Raw genomic sequence first — 18,443 nt, forward strand, 5'->3', positions numbered from 1 at the left:
CATCGAAATATCCATTTCCGACCCTATAAAGTATATATATTCTTGATCAGCGTAAAAATCTAGGACGATCTAGCAATGTCCGTCCGTCTGTCTGTTGAAATCACGTTACAGTCTTTAAAAATAGAGATATTGAGCTGAAATTTTGCACAGATTCTTTTTTTTGTCCATAAGCAGGTTAAGTTCGAAGATGGGCTATATCGGACTATATCTTGATATAGCCCCCATATAAACCGATCCGACGATTTAGGGTCTTAGCCCAATAAAAGCCACATTTATTATCCGATTTTGCTGAAATTTGAGACAGTGAGTTGTGTTAGGCCCCCCAACATCCTCCGTGAATTTGGTTCAGATCGGTCCAGATTTGGATATAGCTGCCATATAGACCGATCCTCAGATTTAGGGTCTTGGGCCCATAAAAGCCACATTTATTGTCCAATTTTGCTGAAATTTGAGACAGTGAGTTATGTTAGGCCTTTCGACATCCTTCGTTAATTTAGCCCCGATCGATCCAGATTTGAATATAGCTGCCATATATACCGATCCTTCGATTTAGGGTCTTGGGCCCATAAAAGCCATATTTATTATCCGATTTTGCTGAAATTTGGGCAGTGAGTTGCGGTGAGCTCTTCGACATTCTTCGTTAATTTGGCTCAGATCGGTCCAGATTTGGATATAGCTGCCATATATACCGATCTTCCGTTTTAAGGTCTTAGGCCCATAAAAGCCACATTAATTATCCGATTTTGCTGAAATTTTAGACAGTGAGTTGCGTTGAGCCCTTTAACATCCTTCGTCAATTTGGTTCAGATCGGTCCAGATTTGGATATAGCTGCCATATATACCGATCCTCCAATTTAGGGTCTAGGGCCCATAAAAGACACATTTATTATCCGATTTTGCTGAAATTTGGGACAGTGAGTGGCCTTAGGCCCTTTGACATCTTTCATCTATTTGGCCCTGATCGGTTCAGATTTGGATATAGCTATCATATAGACCGATCTCTCGATTTAAGGTTTTGGACCCATAAAAAGTGAATTTATTGTCCGATGTCGCCGAAATTTGGGACAGTGAGTTGTGTTGGGCCCTTCGATATTTTTCTTCAGTTTGCCTCAGATCGGTCCAGATTTGGATATTGCTGCCATATAGACCGATCTCTCGATTGAACAATGACTTGTACTTATAAGCTTTTGGTCTAAATCGGATGATATGTCTATATAGCTGCTATGGGGCATAAGGTATGCATTTTTCACTGGATTTTGACGAAAGGTGGTTCAGATATATACCCGAGGTGGTGGGTATCCAAAGTTCGGCCCGGCCGAACTTAACGCCTTTTTACTTGTTTTATTTTGTTATATAATTTTTTTTAATGATTTAATTTTTTCATTTTTATTTTTTTCTGTTTTATATAACTTTATTGAAATTAATTTGTTTCCTCTAGCCTTTTGCCTGTTTTTTTCTATTTGGAAAAGTTTCTGTCAAACTTTTCTGCTCTCAATAGTTATTAAAATATCTACGGTAGTGAATCTTTCGCTCATTTAAAGTTTCATCTAATGAACTTCATTTTCACGTCCCGCCGCCATACTCAGATAATAAAAGTTTTTCATTTCAATTACCATTTTTCCCCTTTTGCTAAAAGCAAAGCAAACGGCATTTCATAATCAGCTTGTCGTTCCATTGTGTCGCATGTTAGAAGTTGTTGTTGAAATGCTTAAGGATGAATCGTTTTTTGCCCGTTTCGATGCTGACAAATGAACAAATGAACAAATTGCTTTGTTCGACAAGGCTTTAATGAAAATTTAAATCCGGCAAATTGATTTATTTGCTCTACTCTTAATTTAACTTAATTTCGTTTGGTGGCACGTTGCAACGTCAAAGTTTTGTGAATGTGTGGCCACAAACAAAAACACTGCCGCCGGGTAGAGTAAAGTAGAGACGAGTATCCTTTCATGCTTGGTTTCTGGCTTTCATTTTTTTTTTTTTTTGTGTTGGGCTGAAGCAGTTTTTTTCTTAACTTTTTTCTGCCAACAAAAATCGTTTCAATTTTTCTTTGTGCTGCGAGGGGCAAAATGTGTCCTCTTTTTGTTGGTGTATGTGCGCGCCGGATGTCTTTATCTGCCAAACAAGGCATGACCTTACTATTGATAGACTGTGGGCAAAAATAGGTAGGGTTGAATAGGGCATGCCAATGATCAGCTGCTCCGTATGTACTTCCCTGTCTGAGGAACGTACAGGAACAGGGTTAAAGTGTATGGTTACAGAGATGTGATACACTCACAGCGTGATTGAGTCACTAGTATCCGGACCGACACGGGATAACTATGAGCACCACACAGGCTGGAACTTTGTGCTCCGACTTATATGGTGTCCATCGTTGTCACGGGAAGCTTAGTTGAAAGCTACCGGGCGCGTCCACAGGTTGCGGATGGTGGACAGCTCCGTTTCTATGCGGAGTAGCTGCAAATGCGGCCGCGGGCAGTCAGCGATTTTCGAGAGGAAAGTCTCAGTGAGGAGTTGGGTGGCACTGGCTTTTAATTGAATACAGTGTATCACTGATACTCGAGATGACAAGGCGAGTTATTGTTCTCTGGTTAGGGGCGCTGGAGGCGAGCGTCGGATCTTGGAGCAAGAGGCAAGGAAATGGAAAGAGGTGAGTGTGAGCGAATTGAGATGTACAGGTGCCAGAATAAATTCCGAAAATTCTACCAAAGAATTAAACATCAAACCGATGGCTTTGGTGCAGGTACATCCTTCTGCAGAGACATAGAAGGAAATCTGGAAACTAATATAGATAACATGCTGAGGATATGGAAAGAAAATTTTACCCAACTGCTAGTGTCCGACGTTTGCGGCGAAGAACCAGAACCAGTCCCTAATGATGGTATAGAATGTTTAACTCCTAGTCAGAATGAGGTCCAAATAGCAGTGACCCGACTATAGAACAACAAGGCAGCAGGAGCCGACGAGTTACCCACTGAACTATTTAGGACCGGAGGCGACACGCCTATAAGGCGTATGCATCAGCTTATCTGCGCAATCTGGCTAGAAGAACGCATACCCGATGATTGGAACCTCAGCATACTATGTCCCGTACCCAAGAATGGAGTCAAGACGGAATGTGCCAACTACAGAGGAATAAGTCTCCGCCCCATCGCATACAAGATACTCTCGAGCGTACTGTGTGAAAGATTAAAACCTAAAGTCAATGAGATAATTGGGCACTATCAATGCGGCTTTAGATCTTGTAAATCTTCCTTGAACCAGATCTTTACACGGGACTGCTTTTTTTGTGCCGAGTCCGAACGGAGTGCCGCATATCAACACCACTTATAGAGAAGTTTAAACATGAAGGGATACCTCACAAATGTAGCCAGCATTTTTAAGGGGATAACCACCGCTGAATATTTTTTCTGTTATTTACGCCGGGATTTGACCCCAGGCGTTCGACGTCATAGGGGGACATGCTAACCTCTGCGTCACGGTGGTCTCCAGGAAAAGAATACTCGAAATATGGCTCCGTGTCTTGTGTGTCTGAGGTACACTGGGCATAACATTTTTATCGCATAGGACTTACTCGTATGCTAACTCGGATTTTTATTTGTAACCGTAAACAAAGTCCGCCTGAAATTAATATTCCATTAAGGAACAGGGCCAAAGTTCTCATATCAATGAATGCTGTCTGTTTCGAGTTTTGAGCTCAATGATATGGGGCCTGCTTGACATAGCCGAGTCCATAAGCCTTGCCGCAGTGCATCACCTCTTTGGGAAGAACTTTTTACACAGCTTTTATGCATCGCATAGTTCCTCAAAAATTTCGCCAGCATTAGGTGCAAACAACACACGCTGAAATTGTTTTTTCTGATGTTCTCGCCAGAAATCGAACCCAGGCATTCAGCGTCAAAGACAGTCAAGCTAACTTCTGCGCCACGTTGGCCTTTTGTATATATACAAATACTAGCCGAACCGGGCCCGCTTCGCTGAGCCTTCTTTAACTCTCTAATATGTTTTTAGGGTGGGGACATTTCGCCCTAAATGCGAATATCGAATTCGTGCCATTGTAGCCTATGATGCTGAACGCGTTCGAATCCTGGCGAGAACATCGGACAAAGCGGTGTTTATTCCCTCTTAATGCATGGTCATTTAAAATATTTTCCCCAAAGAGGTGTCGAACTGCGGGGCGCCGTTCAGACTCGGCTATAAAAAAAGGTCCCTTATCATTAAGTTTAAACTTAAATCGGAAAGCACTCATTGATGTGTGAGAATTTGCCCCTTCTCGGTTCCTGGTGGTAATGTTCTTCCTTAGGGTAATGTTCTCATTATTATTGGAGGGATGGCACCTCTGGCATTTTGTCCCAAATATGGATATCTTATTCGTTCTTTATTCCCAACGGAAATGAAGTTCAGTTTAGGGGGTGCCTTAGGGCGTACCCCAAACACTTGGCTCCAAAATTGGATATCAAATTCGTTTTTTTCTCTCAAATACCTTCCCATTATTGTCATAATGTGTCAAATAAGCCATTTGACGTTTCTTTAGGAGAAAAGGCGCCACCTAGACTTGAACGCAACTTTTTATGTCATATTCGTAATCTGCTCTCTAATATGTCTAAGTCACGACACAAAACTGACATTTCAACAGAGCTATGTTAAGTGATTAACACAGCACTGTTAACTAATTTTCTTTTGTATTTTAAATAAAAAAAAATCATTTTTAGTATTTTCTCTCCTAATATTTTCTAAAATCACTTGCTAACAAATTTATCTGCAACTATAAAACGCTTAATAATAACTAAACCCTCAAACCTAATTCTGGTATTAGTTTGTATCACCTATCTATGACCAGTCCAGCACAGTGGGCCATTATGTTAAATTCAAATATAACTTTGGGGCGAAATTTCTCCGATTTGAATATGGGGACTTCTGATTCTAAAAGCTCTCGGTAGGGGCTAATTCTGGTGTTAGTTTGTATCTCCTATCAATGACCAGTCCAGCACGGTGGGCCATTATTTTAAATTCAAATATAACTTTTGGGGCGAAATTTCTCCGATCTGAAATACAATTTGAATATAGGGACTTCTGACTCTAATAGCTCTTGGTAGGGGCTAATTCTGGTATTAATTTGTATCACTTATCTACGACGAGTTCACTGCATTGCCGTTTAAAAATAGGTCTTCAAAAATATATTTGGCATAGAGGTTTGAGGGTTTAGCTATTATTAAGCATTTGATAGTTGTAGATAAATTCTTTAGCAAGTGATTTTAGAAAATGTTAGGAGAGAAAATGCTAAAAATGTTTTTTTATTTAAAATACAAAAGAAAATTAGCTAACAGTGCTCTGTTAATCTCTTAACATAGCTCTGTTAAAATGTCAGGTTTGTGTCTTGGCTAAGTTATATTCAAATATATCTTCACGGATATCTCTCTAATAACTTTCATTTGAGTCCCATATAGCCATGGTCGGCTAATATGGGAATTTGGGGGTATTTGGGGGTGGGCGACCACCCATTACTTGGACCTAATGTTTTATGCCATATTTGTAATCTACTGCCTTATACTTTTCATTTGAGTCTTTTGATTTGTCAATATGACATCAACTTTGAATATATCTATTTAGAGGACTTTTTTGGTTGGGGTTTGGGGAGCCCGCTGGATACTTGGACCCAAATTTTAATACCATGTTCGTTTTCTGGTCTCCAATACCTTTCATTTGATACCCTTATTGTGACCATCGGACCACTTTCGGATATGGGCGGCATTTTTGGGTTAAGGGTCCGCCTTCACCCGATATCTAAAAATTATATAGCCTATGTTTCCTTCCAGACAAACGTACACAATCTGTGAAAATTTTAAGAAAATCGATTCAGCCAAGTATCATATATTCATAATGGGTCTAATGGCGTTTTTGAGGGTTGGTGTGACCCCCTTTACTTCGATCTGATTTTGTATGCCAGATTCGAAATCTACTCCTGAATGCATTTCATTTGATACCCATATTGAAATGAACGTCCAATATGTCTGTTTGGTGGAGTTATGGGGTTGGGGCGGCCCGATAGGTACTTAGACCCAAATTGTAATACCATATTCGTACTCTACTCTACAATACCTTTCATTTAATACCTATATTGTCCCGATCGGTCAACTTTTGATTTTGGGTTTTGTTTTTGCATAATGGGGAGGGCCTGTCCCCCTTCCGACACCGAAACTTATATAGCCTATGTTCCCTTTTTGGGGTAACAGTGGAGGGTCCGCCCCCTTCCATTATCAAAAAATTATAAAGCATATTCCTACTTCCTGACCATATTCCTAATCTACTCCCGAAAACCTTTCATTTGAGTCCCATATTGTCAAGATCGTCAAATATACCTATTTTAAGGGGTTTTGGGGCTGGGGCGGCCCCCCAGGTACTTGGACCCACCTTTTATTATGAAATTCGTACTCTACTCTTGAATACCTTTAATTTGAATCCCATATTGTCCCGATCGGTCTACTTTTAGGTTTGGGTACAACTTTTAGGGTAAGGGGGAGGGTCCTCCCCCCTCCCGATATCAAAAAATTTTATAGCCTACGTTTCCTTCTAGACCAACGTACACAATCTGTGAGACAAAAAAACACAAATTGAATTTTTTAAATAAGATTATTTTCACTTTTGCATATTCCTTCTAATAGCAATTCTTCACTTTATTTGTAGTTTCTTCGATTTTAACCACTGTGCCTTGTTTGGCCTTTCAGGCACTAGTTTGGCTGCCTTTTTTTTTTTTTTTTGTTCATTCATCCTCATCATGGCGTCTGTCATCATTGGGTGGAAACGTAAACTTTTTGTCAGCTTCTGAGAGACTTGAAGATTAAAGTCATTATCCTGCCACTTGATGCTGTTGTGGCAAAACCTAGTGGGTTGGGCCTGGGTGGTGCTATGGAACTTTTGGTGGCAAGAAACTTGGACTGAACTGAATGTGCTGCCGTGAAAGAGCATTATCATTATACTCTTGCATTCACCTGCCACTCACTGACTCGCTCGCTCACTACGGTTACAGTTGTGTCCTCTGATATATTATCCCGTTCAACTACTACTCGTTCTTGTCTGGAGTAGGACACAGTGGTTATGGTCAACCATTAGTGCGTACAGCGTTATCCTCCTGTCAATTTGTAGCTTGTCTTCCACTGCGAAGCCTAGGCAACAAAAAGAAGAAAACCAAACACATAAAAGTTTTTTTCGCCACTAATTGGTCTGTAATTAAAGTTTGACGAAAAGTAGCAGGTCGGTGAAAAAAAAAATTGGCTTTCGTTAAGTATGGATGGATTGATGAATGCATGGCTGAATAAACGAATAATGGGTATGGGAGTGTGGGCCAATGTGGTTCATTGGGTCTATGTATGAGGGTAGTTTGGTTGATCTAAGGAAGGACTGTAGAAAACTCTTCAACAGAGCAAAAGCCACAAGACCACAAATCCTGGGTAGAATTCTGCGTCTCCGTGGTGGATACATCTGAGGCCTCTAGAGTAAGGATGATTCTGTTCTCGAGTCCTATTCCGGTGGGGTATATTCAGAGATCAGAGAATGTATGGACAATGTCTAGTGAGGAAACGCTAGAACTACTCGTTGATACACATTTCCCGGCAAATTCTCCAATGGACCACGTGGCGCCAGAAGAGGTTGTCACTGATATGCATTCGTCGGAGGCTATTAGGGAAATTGTGTCTGAGCCGAAAATCTTTGGGCGATAAGAAGTTTCGACTCCTTTAAGTCGCTAGGCCCTGATGATGTATCATCGGTTGAATTAAAGTCTGTGTCTGATAGACTGGTTCCCTGGCTCAGGGAGATATACTCTGCTTTGATCAGCATATCATATATGCCTGTGGGATGGAAGGGCACAAAGGTCATTTTCATTCCGAAAGCAGGAAAACCATACCACACGAAGGCGAAAGATTTTCGTCCTATTAGTCTGTCATCCATTATGCTGAAGACCCCATGAGAGGTTGATAGAAACATATTTTAGGGCAAAGATCCCCGGAGATCGCCAGTCGCGGTAGCAGCATATAGTAAAGGCAAGTCCACTGAAAAAGCCCTTCACGACCTAGTCGGCTACATAGAGTCGGCTCTCGCTGTCAAGGAATATACAATGGTAGCATTTCTTGACAAGCCCTCGACAAAAAGCCCTTCACGACCTAGTCGGCTACACAGAGGGTTCTCTCGTTGTCAAGGAATATACAATGATAGCATTTCTTGAAGGTGCTTTCAAAAATGTAAAATCGACGTCAAACATGAAGGAGTTGGAGTTTCTAGGCATCAAATCTACCGTAAGAAAGTTTATTAATAACTTGGTTGCTATAAGAAGCATTACGGCAGACTTGGGATCTGTAGATCTATTGTAGAAAGATGTGTCAGTAGAGGAACCCTTTAAGGAGGTGTTCTATCTCTTCTATGAGTACGGCAGACTTGGGATCAGTAGATCTATTGTAGAAAGATGGGTCAGTAGAGGAACCCTTTAAGGAAGTGTTCTGTCTCTTCTACTTTGGCATATAGCCATTAACAATATATTATTGTCTCTGGGAGAAAAATGTGATAAAGTGGTCGCGTATGCTGATGACGTGACAATTGCGGTTAAAGGAAAGTTTCCTAGCACTCTAAGAGATATACTTCAAGAAGCTCTACGTGCAACAGCAAAGTGGGCTACCGAAAGTGGTCTAGGTTTAAATCCGTGCAAGACAGAAGTAGTTCTTTTCAGCAGTAGGTACAAGTTGCCTACAATGGAACCTGTCTCCTTGGGTGGAGAGAATGTTCCATTTACAAAAAGCGCAAAATACCTGGGTGTTTTGCTGGATAGGAAATTGAACTTCAAATCCAATATTTTCGAAAGGTCAAGAAAGGCCACTCTTGCCCTATACATCTGCAAGAGAGCCATTGGCAGTAGTTGGGGGTTTAGACCGCGAGTCATGCATTGGGTATATACTGCAGTTGTCAGACCTATAATGCTATATGGTGTTGTGGTCTGGTGGACGGCGCTTCAAAAGTCCACCTACTGCTCAATACTGAACCGGATCCAAAGAATGGCATGTTTGTGCATCACGGCCGCACTGAGGACGACACCATCTGATGCACTGAATTTAATGCTACATCTTATGCCTTTGGACATTGTGGCTACCAAAATTACAGCGGCCACTTCCGTGAGGTTAAGGGAGCTTTCTCATTGGTCATGTGGCGGCTACGGACACTGTGTTATCTTTGATAACATATCCGATGTTCCAGGGAGTGTGGATTATACCCTACCTGAGCCGCTTTTTGACAAAAATTACTGCACCACTATTCATGATAGAACCGATTGGATCTACGATATCCCTGGTAACAGAAGTTACATCAACTTCTATACGGATGGTTTCAAACAAAACGCTCAGGTGGGTTTTGGGGTGTACTCTTAAGATCGAGAACTGGTCATGTCGAAAAGGTTACCCGACCACTGCAGTGTGTATCAAGCGGAGATCTTTGCAATAACGGAATTGGTGGAATGGCTAAGATATAATGTTAATACGACGATTGGCATAAATATCTTCTCAGACAGCCATTAAATCCCCGGAGAACATATTTCTGAATACAAAAAACCGCCCTCGACTGTTGCAGATCTCTCAACGGTTCAAAATTCACCTGTTCCGGGCCACAGAGATATTCCAGGGAATTGTAAAGCGGATGAGCTTACGAGACTATGAACTGCCCTATACATCCCAGGGATATTGGAATCTGAGGGTATGCCTCTGGCGACATGTAAGCTAAGTTTTCAGGACCAGACCGGAAGGACAACGAATGATAGATGGTCACAAAGTGGGGGCTGTGAGCATTCCAAAACTATGTGGCCTAATCTAGACTTGTAGAGGTCTACTGCTTTGCTGTCATTTGGCTAGAACAGACGTCTCAGTCATTGTGTCCGTCGTGACAGGTCACTGTCTAATCGGTAAACATGCTGAGAGACTGAAGGTTGCCATTTACGACTTGCAGAAGCTGTGAGGACATCAAAGAAGAAGAGACTATAGAACACCTTCTGTGTGTGTGTCCTGCACTAGCAGTCAGAAGGAATTCTACTTTAGCTTCTCATTTCTTTGAGAACCTATCTGATTTAGTGGATGTGAACATTTGCCAGTTATTGGAAGCGATCTGGATGGTTCAACGGTAGGAACTAGAAGGCATATTCCTTCTTCTGTGTTCTTCTGTGGTATCACAATCGACGAAAACGTCAAAGTGAGTCTGATGGCAGACTGCCACTCAAACCTAACCTAACCTCACTTTTCTCTACGACTGCCACAGTATCTGAGAAATTTGCCTGAAATCTGTTTAGATTTAGGTATTGGTATATGTTCGTCAGATTTTGGGTAATTTGCAATAATGTTGTCATTTGTCAATACCATATGGACATATTTTACTGTGATCTTCAATCAACTCAAACTTTTTCTGAATTGAAAGAACTTTTCGTGCTTGCTTTTTTCTCCTTTGTTGTTGGAGCCATTTTCGAACAAACACCTTGACCGGTCAATTTTCAATTATAGACTGAATGTAATTTAATATTCACCCTAAAAAAATGAAAAGGGGAGTGTGTGTGGTGCACGAATAATAAAGGTAATCATGCATAATAGAAGGAGCATAATTGCCGCACGGATAATAGAGGTAAAGCACGGTTAATAGAGGTTCAAAATCAAAAGCACAGCATGCAGGTTAACATGGGTAACTGGTTAGTTGAGGCCCCGATAATCGAGGTTCAACTGTAATCAAGAGCCGTTTACCCCGTCGCAATACCAAACATATTATACACCTAACAACTTTAGTACAGATACAATGAATGAGCCGCAAACATTAAGTTCATTCCTCTGTGTTTGCTTTTCGTTTTCAAAAATTTTAATATTCCTTATTTCTAAGGCTACAGAAGCAAGTTAAGGCTTCCTTTTTCTCTATCAGTTTACTTAACCAAGATTCGTAAAGAGAGCCACGCCGCCTGGCTAACTTTAACACTACTTTTTATACCTAGCATTGTAGGATAGGGGGTATTAGTCATTCTGTTTGCAACACATCGAAATATTAATTTCCGACCCTACAAATTATATATATTTCGGATCGTCCGAAACATTCCAAGACAATTTAATGATGTCCGTGTGTCTATCCGTCTGTCCGTCCGTCTGTTGTAATCACTCTAGAGCCTTCAAAAATTGAGATATTGAGCAGAAATTTGGCACAGATACGTCTTTTTGATGCACGCTGGTTAAGTTCTTGAACAGGCCAAATCGGACCATATTTGGATATAGCTGCTATATACACCGATTTTCCGATAAAGGGTCTAATGCCCATAAAAGCTTTATTTATTGCCCGATTTCGCTGAAATTTGATACATTGAGATATTTTAGGCCTCCCGACATCTGATCCAATTGTGGTCCATAACGGACTATATTTATATATAGCTGCCATATATACCGATCTGTCGATAAAGGGTCTGAAGCCCATAAAAGCTTTATTTATTACCCGATTTCGCTGAAATTTGAAACAGGGGGTTATCTTAAACCTCCTGATATCCGACCTAAATATGGACCAAATCGGACTATATTTAGGTATTTCTGCCATATAGACCGATATACCGATTAGGGGTCTAAAGCCCATAAAAGCTTTATTTTTTATCTGATTTCGCTGAAATTTAAAACAGTGAGTAGTTTTGCGCCTGCTAACATAGGACCCAAATATGGTCCATATTGGACTATATTTAGATATAGCTGCCATGTAGTCCGATCTCCCGATTATGGGTCTGAAGCCCATAAAAGATTTATTTTTTAACCGATTTCGCTGAAATTTGAAACAGGGGGTTATCGTAAACCTCCTGATATCCGACCTAAATATGGTCCATATCAGACTATATTTAGATATAGCTGCCATATAGTCCGATCTCCCGATTAAGGTTCTGAAGCCCATAAAAGATTTATTTTTTAACCGATTTCGCTAAAATTGTAAACAGTGGGTAGTTTTACGCCTCCTGACATAGGACCCAAATATGGTCCATATCAGACTATATTTAGATATAGCTGCCATATAGTCCGATCTCCCGATTAAGGGTCTGATGGCAATAAAAGCTTTATTTTTTATCCGATTTCGCTGAAATTTGAAACAGTAGGTAGTTTTATGCCTCCTGACATAGGATCTAAATATAGTCCATATCAGACTATATTTAGATATAGGTGCCATATAGTCCGATCTCCAGATAAAGGGTCTGAAGCCCATAAAAGCTTTATTTATTGCCCGATTTCGCTGAAATTTGAAACAGTTAGTAGTTTTACGCCTCCTAATATAGGATCGAAATATGCCTTAAATCGGACTACATTTAAATATAGCTGCCATTTGAACCGACCTCCCGATAAAGGGTCTGAAGGCTATAAAAGCTTTATTTTTTATCCGATTTCGCTGAAATTTTAAACAGTGGGTTATTTCAAGCCTCCTGACATCTGACCTAAATATGGTTCAGATCGGACTATATTAAGATATAGCTGCCATATAGACCGATCCCTCGATAAGGGGTCCGAAGGCCATAAAAGCTTTATTTTTTATCCGATTTCGCTGAAATTTGGAATAGTGCGCAGTTTTAAGCCTCTCAACATCCGACCCAAATATGGTAAAGATAGGATTGTATTTGGATATAGCTGTCATATAGACCGATATTTCGGTTAAGGGTCTGAAGCTAATAAAATATTTATCTATTACTTGATTTTGTTGAAATTTGAAATAGAAAATTCAACATTGACTTATATTTATTAACCCACTCAATATCGGTGTCGAATTTGAATGCATAAGTTATCTAATTTTCACCGGATTGTGCCGAAAGGGGGTTTTCATATATACCCGAGGTGGTGGGTCATCCAAAGTTCGGCCCGGCCGAACTTAATGCCTTTTTACTTGTTTAGTAGCTTTATGAACAGAATTACTACAATGCTCTGCTTTTTACTATCCTGCTCTACAGCTACATCCACGTATCTATCTTCTTGCCTAACTAGAATTTCAAAAAAGTATTCGATTACTTTAATTAGACAAGTAGCTAATCACTTTGGTTACCTAACATTTGTGCAACACTAAACCACCACACCATAACATACTAAACCATGGAGGCAACAGCAGTCAGCACTTATCTCCAGGTTATGCTGTGGACTTTTGAGTATAGCTGGAGAAAGAGGAGAGGAATGGCTTTACTCTAACGATGGATGTTTACCAAATCATGTGTTAAGCGCAATGGCAGTTATGTGGGTTGAGGAATTTGGGCTATGCCTTGCCTCACCTACCCTTTGTGCCACCTCTCGGCAACGTTACGTGTGCTGCTATGTTTCTATGGAAAAGTGTTAATTGTTGAACGATGAGAGCGAAGTGAAAAGTTTAAAAATGTCGATGAAAACATTATCGAACTTTAGAACCTTACAAAATAGAGAAAAAAAAGGTTTCTATTGTTGGAATTTGTTGGCGTGTAAGATAAGGGTGTTAATAGGGGTGGGAAAATGTTTGTTTGTGGGGTTTTTTTTTTCTTCTTCTTCTTCGTCTTCTTGTTTTCAAAATCGTCAAAGTGTTTACATGCTCAAATTAGTTTGGTTGGGTTATTTGGTCGGTCGGTTGACGACGTTCAGGATAATCAATCGTTTTATTCAACACCACATGCTCGATTTTATCTAATTTAAGAACACTCAACAGTTCATCACTACACATGAGTGATATTTTGTTGCTTTGTCAGCGGTAAATCTATATTTAAAAGATGTGAAAGCCATCAACAGCATAGCTATACTTAGCTTGGGGGAAAATGTTAATGAAAATAGACGTGGCATTTGCTAATCTCTTCCAGTTTAATAGAGTAATTAGAAATGTGTTTCTATAAAAAAAAAACCCACACATAGTAATAAAGTTTGAGGCTTTTAAGGTGGAAAAAAGGCGGAATGTTTATGTTGGAAAGTTATCCTAAATGTCATTTTATCGTTAAAGGTTAACCATAAGCAATAAATATTCAGTTAAGATTGGCCAGGGTATATAGGTTGCAGCAATCAGTTTCAGTTGAAAAATTAAATCATTCTTGAAACCATGTTAGCGAGAGAGATAAATCTTTATCCTCCTATAGGCGAATCAAAACGATGTCGATTTATGTGGGGAATAGGATACACAGTACAGACATTTCCATAGCAATGCTTGTATGGTGTACGCAAATGCTTGATGTTCTCTATCAATACCCTACACCACTACTTTGGTACAGGGTATTATAACTTAGTGAATTAGTTTGTAACACCCAAAAGGAAGAGAGATAGATCCATGGATAAGTATACCGATCGACTCAGAATCACTTTCTGATTCGAATTAGCTCCGGCAAGGAATTTTCTGCTTCGCTGCGGCAATTTTATTTTTGCTCCGCTCCCGCTCCTTTACATTTAAATTGACTATTTATATTTCACACCTTAGTATTAATTTTGTTATGCCGTTTGCAACATCAAGCAATATTCAATTCCGATTATATGTATTCTTGATCGCCGTCTATATCGGGCTAGATCTTTATAAAGCCCCCCCATAAACCGATATTCCAAATTGACTCCTTGCGATTCTAGATGGCGCAATTCTCATCCGATTTGGCTAACATTTTGCAAACCGGTTTCTTTCATGTACTCCAAACATCTTGTCAAGTATATCGGTTCAGTTTTCCATCAGACTCACTTAGATGTTTTCGTCCATTGTGATACCACAGGAATAGAAGAAGGAAGATACCTTCTAGTTCCTTCCGTTGAACCATCCAGATCGCTTTAAAAAGCCCAATAACTTGCAAATGTTCACATCCGCTAAATCAGACAGGTTCTCAAAGAAGAACTCCTTTTGATTCTTAGTGTGGGACACACACACACACAAGGTGTTCTATAGTCTCTTCTTCTTCGATGTCCTCACAGCTTCTGAAAAAGTCATTGCTGGCAACCATCATGTTTTCCGATTAGACAGTGACCTGTCATGACGGACACAATGACTGAGACATGTTCTAGCTAATGACAGCGAAGCGGTAGACCTCTTCAAGTCTATATTAGGCCACATAGTTTGGAATGCCCACAGCCTCCTCTTTGTGACCATCTATCATTCGTTGTCCTTCGGACCTGGTACTGAAAACTTAGCTTACATATCGCTATAGGCATACCCACAGATTTCAGTATCCCTGGTGCATCAGACGGTGTCGTATCCGGCTAAGAATTGAGCAGTAGGTGGACTTTTGAAGCGCCGTCCACCAGACCACAATACCATATAGCATTATAGGTCTGACAACTGCAGTATATACCCAATGCATGACACGCGGTCTTAACCCCCAACTTTTGTCAATGGTTCTCTTGCAGGTGCATAGGGCAAGAGTGGTCTTTCTTGCCTTTTTCAAAATGTTGGATTTGAGAACCTAAAGTGAAACTTCTTTTGATTGTTAGTGCGGGACACACACACAGAAGGTGTTTTATTGTGTCTTCCTCTTTGATGTCCTCACAGCTTCTGTAAAAGTCGTTGCTAGCAACCTTCAGTCTTGCAGCATGTTTTCCGATTGGACAGTGACCTGTCATGACGGACACAATGACTGAGACATGTTCCAGCCAATGACAGCAAAGCAGTAGACCTCTTCAAGTCTAGATTGGGCCACATAGTTTTGGAATGCTCACAGTCCCCTCCTTGTGAACATCTATCATTCGTTGCCCTTCGGGCCTGCTCCTGAAAACTTAGCTTACATGTCACTAGAGGCAAATCCACAGATTTCAGTATCCCTGGAATGTGTAGGGTAGTTCCTAGTCAGCCATCTCGTTGAGAGATCTGCGACAGTCGAGGGCGCAGTCAATTGACTATCCCACTCTAATTATTTCTATATATGCGGCCCTGTTCTTTTCCCTTGTCGACAACTGCCATCACCAAACTGTCCCTAGCGACATTAGCAAAGGTTCTTGGACCCATTTTACTATTGTTCGCCCTAGTTCTTTTAGTCATGGGATGCACTCCAGGTGACCGCAGCTTTTTGGCTGATGTTTGGTGGTGCAGTTTCCGAATCTAGACGTGTAGTCTGTGGGGTAGCCTGTTCAGCGAATCCCCGAGCCCAATCTAGGGAGTCTCTCTCCCTTATAGTGAGAGCCTTAGGATCATTCGCACCAAGCCTCTCAATAAACCTGACAGGGATACGCCTTCTATTATTCCAATCTCTTAAAGAGCGTGTTGGTTTGCCGGGGGTGGCCGATGCCCTAGGTAAATTATAGGCATGCGGAGAAGGAATAGGTTCGGCCTTGCCCTTAAGACTCGAATAAGGTGTCTTCGTCAAAAGCCCCTGCTGACCAGTCGTCTGTCGGCTAGTGGAGCCTTGAGCAGCCGCTCCAGCAGTCGAAGTTTCAGAAGCAGAAAATGTACTACGTCTTGATACCACCACCGCAACTGTTGGGTCTTTGGAGTCCATTCTAAGCCTACTTCCGGGCTCTAGATCTGCCGCTCCACTGGAAACAGATGCAGATCATTAACCGCCTAATGGATATCTCTATCGTAGCTATCCTTGAGTGACTTAATTTTTTCTTCCCAAAATAATGACCTTTACGAGTTACAGAAAAATTTGTGCGGAGTGAAATAACCAAACGTCCTCTCCACTCGACGGAAGAAACAAGAAGAAAGCACGCTAACTGCGAAGTAAAATTGTGTTATACAGATTTCCACTCTGGAATTCAAACTCATACCCTCTCATATTGCTCCAGCTGATTTAGTTTCCTTTGAGTTTAAGTTAATTCCATGTTTGACTATTTAAAATTTGTTTAAGAAAAATTTCCCCCTTTATTGCAGGTTTTATTTCGATTTATTTTTTAACTTTTCCTTTTTGTGCAAAAATAAGTGCCAAAAGTTATTACAACAATTGGATAGCATGAATCACCGTCAATAAAGTCATAACCATAAACTTTTATTGAATGAACAAATTGAAAATACGAGCAGAAATTCATCACTAAATGCAATAGAATGTGAAGCAATCAATGCATTGCCATAATGGACAATAACTCAGAACTTCAAAGCAGCAAACAAACGCGATAAGCCATCATGCAATTTATGTACGAATACCCACCTCGATTCTACCTAACTGCTGCGAGTATGTTGAAGGAATGGGATGAATTCGGGTTGTAACCTACTCCTGCTCCGTCCGTCGATTGTTCGATTTTTTTTTGGTATATAACCATCTGAAGGAACATTAATCTTAAAGGCTTTAAATTGAATTGAATAGAAGTGAAAGGTGTGCAGCTATTGCTGAGCATTATGTTGGCCAAATAGCTGCTCACCTAGATTTGATGTTGGCCCGCCAGGACCACCTAGCATACGATTTGGGAGTTTGAGACAAGAGCTGAAGAAATGTTGGGTAAGGTCTTGCAAATTTGTTTTTAGAGAGAATTTCTTAAAAAGTTTGTCTTAAGAGAAAATTTCTTAAAAATTTTGTCTTTAGAGAAAATTTCTTCGAATTTTTGTTTCTAGAGAATACTAGTCGAATTCGGCCCACTCCACTGCGCCTTCTTTAACTCTCTAATATGTTTTTAGGGTGGGGACATTTCGTCCTGAATACGTATATCGAATTCGTGCCGTTGTAGCTTATGACGCTGAACGCGTTCGAATCTTGGCGAGAACATCGGACAAAGCGGTGTTTATACCCTCTTAATGTTGGCGACATTTGCGAGGTACAATGCCATGCACGGTCATTTAAAAAAATTTCCCCAAAGAGGTGTCGCACTATGGGACGCCGTTCGGACTCGGCTATAAAAAAAGGCCCCCCTTCTCGGTTCCTGGTGGCAATGTTCCTCCTTAGGGTAATGTTCTCATTAGGGGAGCGATGGCATCTCAGCCATTTCGACTCAAATATGGATATCAAATTTGTGCTGCACACCCAAATTTTAATACCATATTCGTTTTCTGGTCTCCAATATCTGTCATTTGACACCCTTATTGTGCCCAAGGGACCACTTTCCGACATGGGTGGCGTTTTTCGGGTCATGGGGGAGGGGTCCGCCTCCTCCCGATATCTAAAAATTATATAGCCTATGTTTCCTTCCAGACAAAAACATAAAATCTATGAAATTTTTAAGAAAATCGGTTCAGCCAAGTATCATTTAGTCATAATGGGTCTAATGGCGTTTTTGAGGGGTGGCATGACCCCTATACTTCGATATGATTTTGTATGCCAGATTCGAAATCTACTCCCGAATACCTTTTTTTGAATCCCATATTTTAATGAGCGTCCAATATGTCTGTTAGGGTGAGTTTTGGGGTTGGGGTGGCCCGATGGGTACCTAGACTGAAATTTTAATACCATATTCGTATTCTACTCTCCAATACCTTTCATTTGATATCTATATTGTCCCGATCGGTCCACTTTTGATTTTGGGTTGTGTTTTTGGCATAAGGGGGAGGGTCCGTCCCCCTTCCGATACCGAAAAATTATATAG

This window comes from Stomoxys calcitrans, chromosome 2 (assembly GCF_963082655.1).
Source record: "Stomoxys calcitrans chromosome 2, idStoCalc2.1, whole genome shotgun sequence".
NCBI classification, from domain to species: Eukaryota; Metazoa; Arthropoda; class Insecta; order Diptera; family Muscidae; genus Stomoxys; species Stomoxys calcitrans.